Here is a 6,163-nt window from a genome sequence, read left to right as displayed (position 1 = left end):
TAGCATGATGTCGGAGATGTCATTTATTTGGCATATTGTGTTCATTAGAGTTTGTGACATATTCGAGCTTAAAATATTGTGCTATTCAATGTATATGTATTTATAAAAAATCATTGGGCCATCTCTTGCAGGATTAGAATGTTAAATTTGTGAAAGAAAAAATTATGCTTGTAACTTCATTAATTATTTGGCTAAGGCTTCTTCCTTTATTATTTATTTTAACTGTAAAATTTGTACACTGCAAATGACTTTAGTTAGCTTCCTAGGTGGCTGCCAAAACCAAATAATCACATTAAACTCAAAGTGAGTTATTTTATATATTCAAAGAACATAAAGAACACAAAGAACACAGAGCTGGGTTTCTTTATTAATGAAACTATCACTATAATAAAGACTATATTGATACTAGGTTTCTCACCAATAGGAAAGAAAGATAAATAGTAATGTCTATATTTAAGGAACAGTTTATACATTTGTGTATACATTAATTTAACAGTGTGATCTTCTGGGTTTCCAGGGACTAAAGCTATACATAGCAACAAAACAATTTTATGAAAATAATTTCCCCAATTAATTTACATAATTTAATTAATGTGCATAATTTACATAATTATTTTCATCTACATGAAAATTAAGGCTTAAAAATTACAACTTGAATAATTTGTTAGTAAAGTCATTCAAATATTAAAATATATGATGTTTAAAATAGCAAATGCATTAGTTAACCCCTGACTCTCAACAGATCTTTAAGTCTGTGAGATTTTGGAGGAAGAGTTTAACTCCCCAAAGTACAGGATCTACTACATACCAGAGAATCATATGTATCCTTTCCTCATGACTGAGAAAGAAAAAATGATATTTACACACTTACACCTAGGAGACATAAGCCCTGGAATTCAAGGAGTGATTATAATAGTGATTAACTACCAAATTATTCTTAGTTCTTTTTTATTTCCACATTAATTAAATTTCAAATGTAAGAGCTTTAGCTTTTAAAACATGCATATTTCAGTGTTTGCTAATATTTTTTATTTTGGTATGATTATCAGGTTTTCCATTATATCTAATTAAAAATACATCAAATAAATTTAGGGGGTCTTCTTTTCTACTTATGTTAAATATCTTTCTCTGTTTTCTATGTCTTTCATGGTCCAATTTTGTGGCATGAGTTTCATTAAAAAAGATTTGCTTTTTAAATTTTATTATCAGTAGGCAATTTATAAACCAGCATTTTCTTTAAGTAACTATAAGTATGCAATGAATATGATTAATTTTGGATGCTTTCAAAATATTTATATCAACGGTAGCATTCTTTCTACCTAGAAGGTGATAGGAACCTCATCCTGATTTTTGGCTCCTTAGGCATGGCTACTAGATCTTGTTAAATGACTTTGTCTGGAGTAAACTTGAGTTTAATGAGAATGAAGTATCCTGGAGTACCATTCGTGTTTTCCTTTTGATGCCATTTTTTTTTTTTTAAGATTTTATTTATTTATTTGACAGAGAGAGACAGCCAGAGAGACAGGGAACACAAGCAGGGGGAGTGGGAGAGGAAGAAGCAGGCTCCCAGTGGAGGAGCCTGATGTGGGGCTCGATCCCGAAACGCCGGGATCACGCCCTGAGCCGAAGGCAGATGCTTAACGACTGAGCCACCCAGGCGCCCCACCTTTGATGCCATTTTTAGACAATTGGGGAAAATTGGAAGATATTGGGGTGCAGAATGGTTCACAATGCCATGTCTGTAGCATACACATGGCTGCTGTCTTGAGACCACCGCTGTAGGCTTTCAAACGCATTTCCACACACTTTAAATCATTCTAAACAACAATCATGTAAAACAAATATCAGCTCTTATTTCATATAGGAGGAAATTTAGACTCACAGAAAGTCCAACAGTGAGTGTCAAAGTTCCATAAAATCTAGTACTCAAATCTTTCAATCTCCAAGGCCTTCGTTTTTTTAACTATAACATCATAATGTAGCTTTCTACCAAAACTATATTATTATTTAATAAAATATAATGTTATGACAATAGAGCATTATCAGCGTTTTGTTTTTTAACAAACATCTCAAAAGTAAAAGAAACATGTAAGTGTTTTTCTGTATATATACTAGCTAGAACCCCATGGGAGGCTAAAGACTTGTTCTAATAATGGCTTATGCACTCAAAACATTTTGGGAATTCTTATTTTGGAATTGCCGTAAAAGCCTACAGCATTTTCTTTTAAACTCCATGCTTTCAAATCTTGTTTTCTAAAGTGTAAATTTGATTTTTTTTTCTTACTTAATCAGAAGCCTTATAGAGGTAAGATTTGTGAATGAAGTGAGAGATTTGACTTGTTATTTTGGTTTTGACTTTCAAATTTTGAAACAGATTTTAAGTGGTAGGTTGTATCTAAAGTTAACTATAAGAGAAATATTTAAAAATGGTTTTCTGAATAGCACCAATAGAACATTAAGCATGCTATCTATTTCTGCCTTAAAGGATAGCTTCATTTGGATTTTTTAGGAGTGGAGGAATCATCCACAATTCTGTTTTCTCAGTGTATGTGTGCATGTATATACATGCACACATATATATTATATATATAAAACAGGTTTTATATTTGAATATGTTAAGATACGCAGACTATGTCTAACATATGCTTTATATCAAAATGTGTATTACATATGCAGAGAGACACACTAACATGTCTTGTATTTCAGTTTTATGAAATACAAATGTGGCCAATTTCAATCTAAATCATGCAGATCATGTATGTAATTTGGATGTTACCTAGACTCCTCCCAAAGGAATGACTTATGTTCCTTAGTGAATGAATATGAAGTGACATTTGAGAGGGTCCAGCTGTCAGTCTGCATTGCTGAGGAGGTCTAGCCTGTCTGTGGTCCACATCACCAGAGCAGTCACCACTGTTTGAGAATGAATCAGACTACATTGTCCTTTATTTCTTTAAATACAAATTCTGCAACCCATTAATTCACCTATCCCCACTTCCCTTCCCAAGTTCACAAGCTAAATGCGCCCCCTTCCAAAAAAAAACCAATTTGGGGTAATAGTTCAATTAAAATAAGAATAATTTAAAAATAAATTTGCCTGTGGAAATTTCTTTTTCCAAGTTCACATCAGATGGGTAATGGGACAAGGTCGTAACAACTTTTGAGGGAGGCACATGTGACACAACGGTGTGAACACCCAGTCATGTTTATGAGCTACAAAATGATCCTAGAAATTCCTTCTTAAATTTTTTTAAAGATTTTATTTATATATCTGAGAAAGAGGCAGCATGAATGGGGGGAGGAGCAGAGAAAGAGGGAGAAGCAGGCTGCCCTCTGAGCAGGAAGCCCATTGTGGGCCTCCATGCTCCAGGCTCCGTCCCAGGACTCTGAGATCATGACCTAGGCCAAAGTCTGTCCGCTTAAACGCTGAGCCATTCAGGTGCCCCCTGGAAATTACTGCCCCCTTCCCTCCTTTTCTCCTTTCATCCTTGAGTCCCACTGCCCTCAAAGCAAAATAAAGAAGAAATATATGGGTGGTGGGACAGTGAGTCCTTATAAGAGGAAGGCTAAATTGGAAATAGCTTACGAAAAACCAAAATCAATCTGAAACTATCAGTTTAATTTTATAATCATGTTGTAGAATCATTAAAGAAGCTTGGTTATTATCATTAAGATTTCTTTTCTGGTTTAAAAGGTGAGAGGTTAATGGCTCATTTACTGAGGTATGCAGTTTTCTTTCATTTTTCACTTACAATTATCTTCACTTGTTTTAAAATGCAATGCAGTCTCCAAAATGTATTGTAGTTATTCATTATTTCTGTCAATTAAACTTTCTAAATCATAGATTTAAATAAATCACAAATAAGCATTAATAGATTTCAATCACTGAATGCCCACTTCCTGGAAGAAATGAATGGGGCAGATTTACTTTGGAAAATCTGCTTTCCGTGGCAGCTGGAGCACTGGGGCTCAGCAGATGTTAGTTTCTAAAAAGCTGGTATTCACTTTGGAAATGGACTCTGGATGTCGGTGTTGTCTTTCTCCATGGAACAAAATGTTTGTTGACAGAGCAATGTCAATGCTAATATATTTTTGACTGAAACTGTGGTAGCTTCTCAAAAGCATCTGTGTTTTGTAAGCACTTCAGTGTGATGCCTAGGTTGCCTGATATATTAAGGCAAAGTCATGATTTCTAAACAACAGACCCTAAACTTCCTTCGAGATCCAATTTTATATAGGTAACATAAAACCAACTCTCCTTAAATTTAGTCTAAAAAATTATAGTGGTCTCATCAAGGAGACATAATGTTTACAAATGTAGAAAATCTCCATTGTAATCTCTGTGGTAACATTGTACACTTTTGCATTGTTTATGAAAATAAAATCAACAACTTTTTTGTATAGACTGCCTTAGTTTTCTCGTTCACCAGGCTCCATGATAATTGACGTCTCTCTAACACTTAGAGTCCAGGTTACTATCCCGGGAGTGGTGTTATAATGAGGTTGTTGCCATAGAAACTTTGCAATCATTGACGCACTTTTACTATTGGAACTTAAATGCTATGGCAAATTTAGAATTTTAAATCATTTAGAAACAGAACAAATTCTGTGGGGATGGTGTATTATTCTTTTATCTGAAATAAACCACTTGGGGGAACTAATTATTTTGAAAATCGAGGAAATGTGCTTATTAGCACAATGGTACCATTTGAGATCTAAGGCTAAGAGAAGAATTTGGTCTGGCAAATGCAGTTTACCAATAGAAATCCAATGTCAGAAAATCCCAATGAATGTCAGTTTGATTTGGGATCGTTAATACTTAAAATAGCGTGGAAAATGTTTTACACACATGAATGAATAAGCTTGCTAAGGAAATAAAGAAATAATAGGTTGCCTGTCTTTAAATTATCAATTAACTATTAAATTTCTGTTTGAGATTTAAGTAGAAAATATTTTATCCTCCAAATCATGTTACTATTATAATCATATTATCTGCCTCTAATGTTAAATATAGGCTTTAGAATAAAATGGGTTTATTGCTTTATGGAACTGTACTGCCTTACAGTCATCATTTTAAACTACTGCTGCCAATTACCCTTTGAAGGTAAAGCCCACTGGGATGGTGGCCATCAAAGGAAAATATGGATTGGAATATCTCAATAAGATCAAGAAACCATGTTGAATCTGGTTTTGCACATACATTACTGTTGGATAATGAGTTTTCCACCATTATGTGTTGTGGCATATGATGAAGACTGCAGTGACTATACATTATGTACTGGATATCAACTTGTGTTATTCTTATTTTTACTCTATATGAATTATGTTTCCAAGCAGAAATGCACTAAGTTATTGCCTGAGAGCTGGTTGTCTGTTCATTTATTAAAGAATCATCCTTCATGGCAAGAGTCAACACTATGTTTAGAGGAAAGAAGTGAGTTCTAATTAAGGGAGATCTACTTGATTTAACAAAAGTGAATTCCAACTTTTGGAATTATGTGTCTTTTGAAAATTATCAGTAGTGCTGTTTAGAGTGCATTTCTCCTTTGTTTTCTCATTTAGCTATGACTTAGTCCCTTTAGATTGTTCCGAATAATATGAGGCCCCAATTAAATTAAGGTTGACTTAACTTTAAGGTTGACTATAATTTCTCTCAATATATTATTCATCTATTTACTATAGCTCAATTTCTATGACTGATAATAACAAAAAGAGCAATTTTATTTATTTTACTAACTTTGTCCCTGTTAAAGACAATTTTAAACTATAGAGTTCAAATAGATTTTGTTTGTTCTGTATTTAATCTTAAAATGGGGTCTTAAAACTGAGAATGAATACACATTTGAGTGTTTTTATGATAAGAGTAAAATATGTTCTGTAAGCTGAAAAAAGTTAAAGAACCATTTTAAGCATCCTCAAATGGCCCAGTTTCCTGTAATATCTACTTCTAAGTAATTCTTAACACTGTGGAATAGTTTTGGTAATTCAAACATTCTTTAAAATTCATTAGTGCGCTTTGAACTATTGTAAGCATTTTCCTAAATATTTATAAATGCAATTGTTCTATTACAGAGCATCATAGAAGATTTAAGATTCAATGAGGTCTAAATGTATGTGGCACTCTTGATGAGGTCCTTGATACTATTGAAAATATTTATTGAGA

At 33.2% G+C, this 6,163-nt stretch overlaps 1 non-coding gene across 1 annotated transcript; it reads right to left on the bottom strand.

The window, feature by feature from the left end:
* Positions 1-3,124: 3,124 nt before the first annotated feature.
* LOC113263525 (small nucleolar RNA U13) lies at positions 3,125-3,225 on the bottom strand. Its single transcript, XR_003319245.1, has one exon. It is a non-coding gene; the product is annotated as a small nucleolar RNA U13 (small nucleolar RNA).
* Between the last annotated feature and the right edge of the window lie 2,938 nt (positions 3,226-6,163).

Source organism: Ursus arctos, unplaced genomic scaffold (assembly GCF_023065955.2).
Source record: "Ursus arctos isolate Adak ecotype North America unplaced genomic scaffold, UrsArc2.0 scaffold_1, whole genome shotgun sequence".
Lineage (NCBI taxonomy): Eukaryota > Metazoa > Chordata > Mammalia > Carnivora > Ursidae > Ursus > Ursus arctos.
This window is presented reverse-complemented; position numbering and strand designations above follow the sequence as displayed.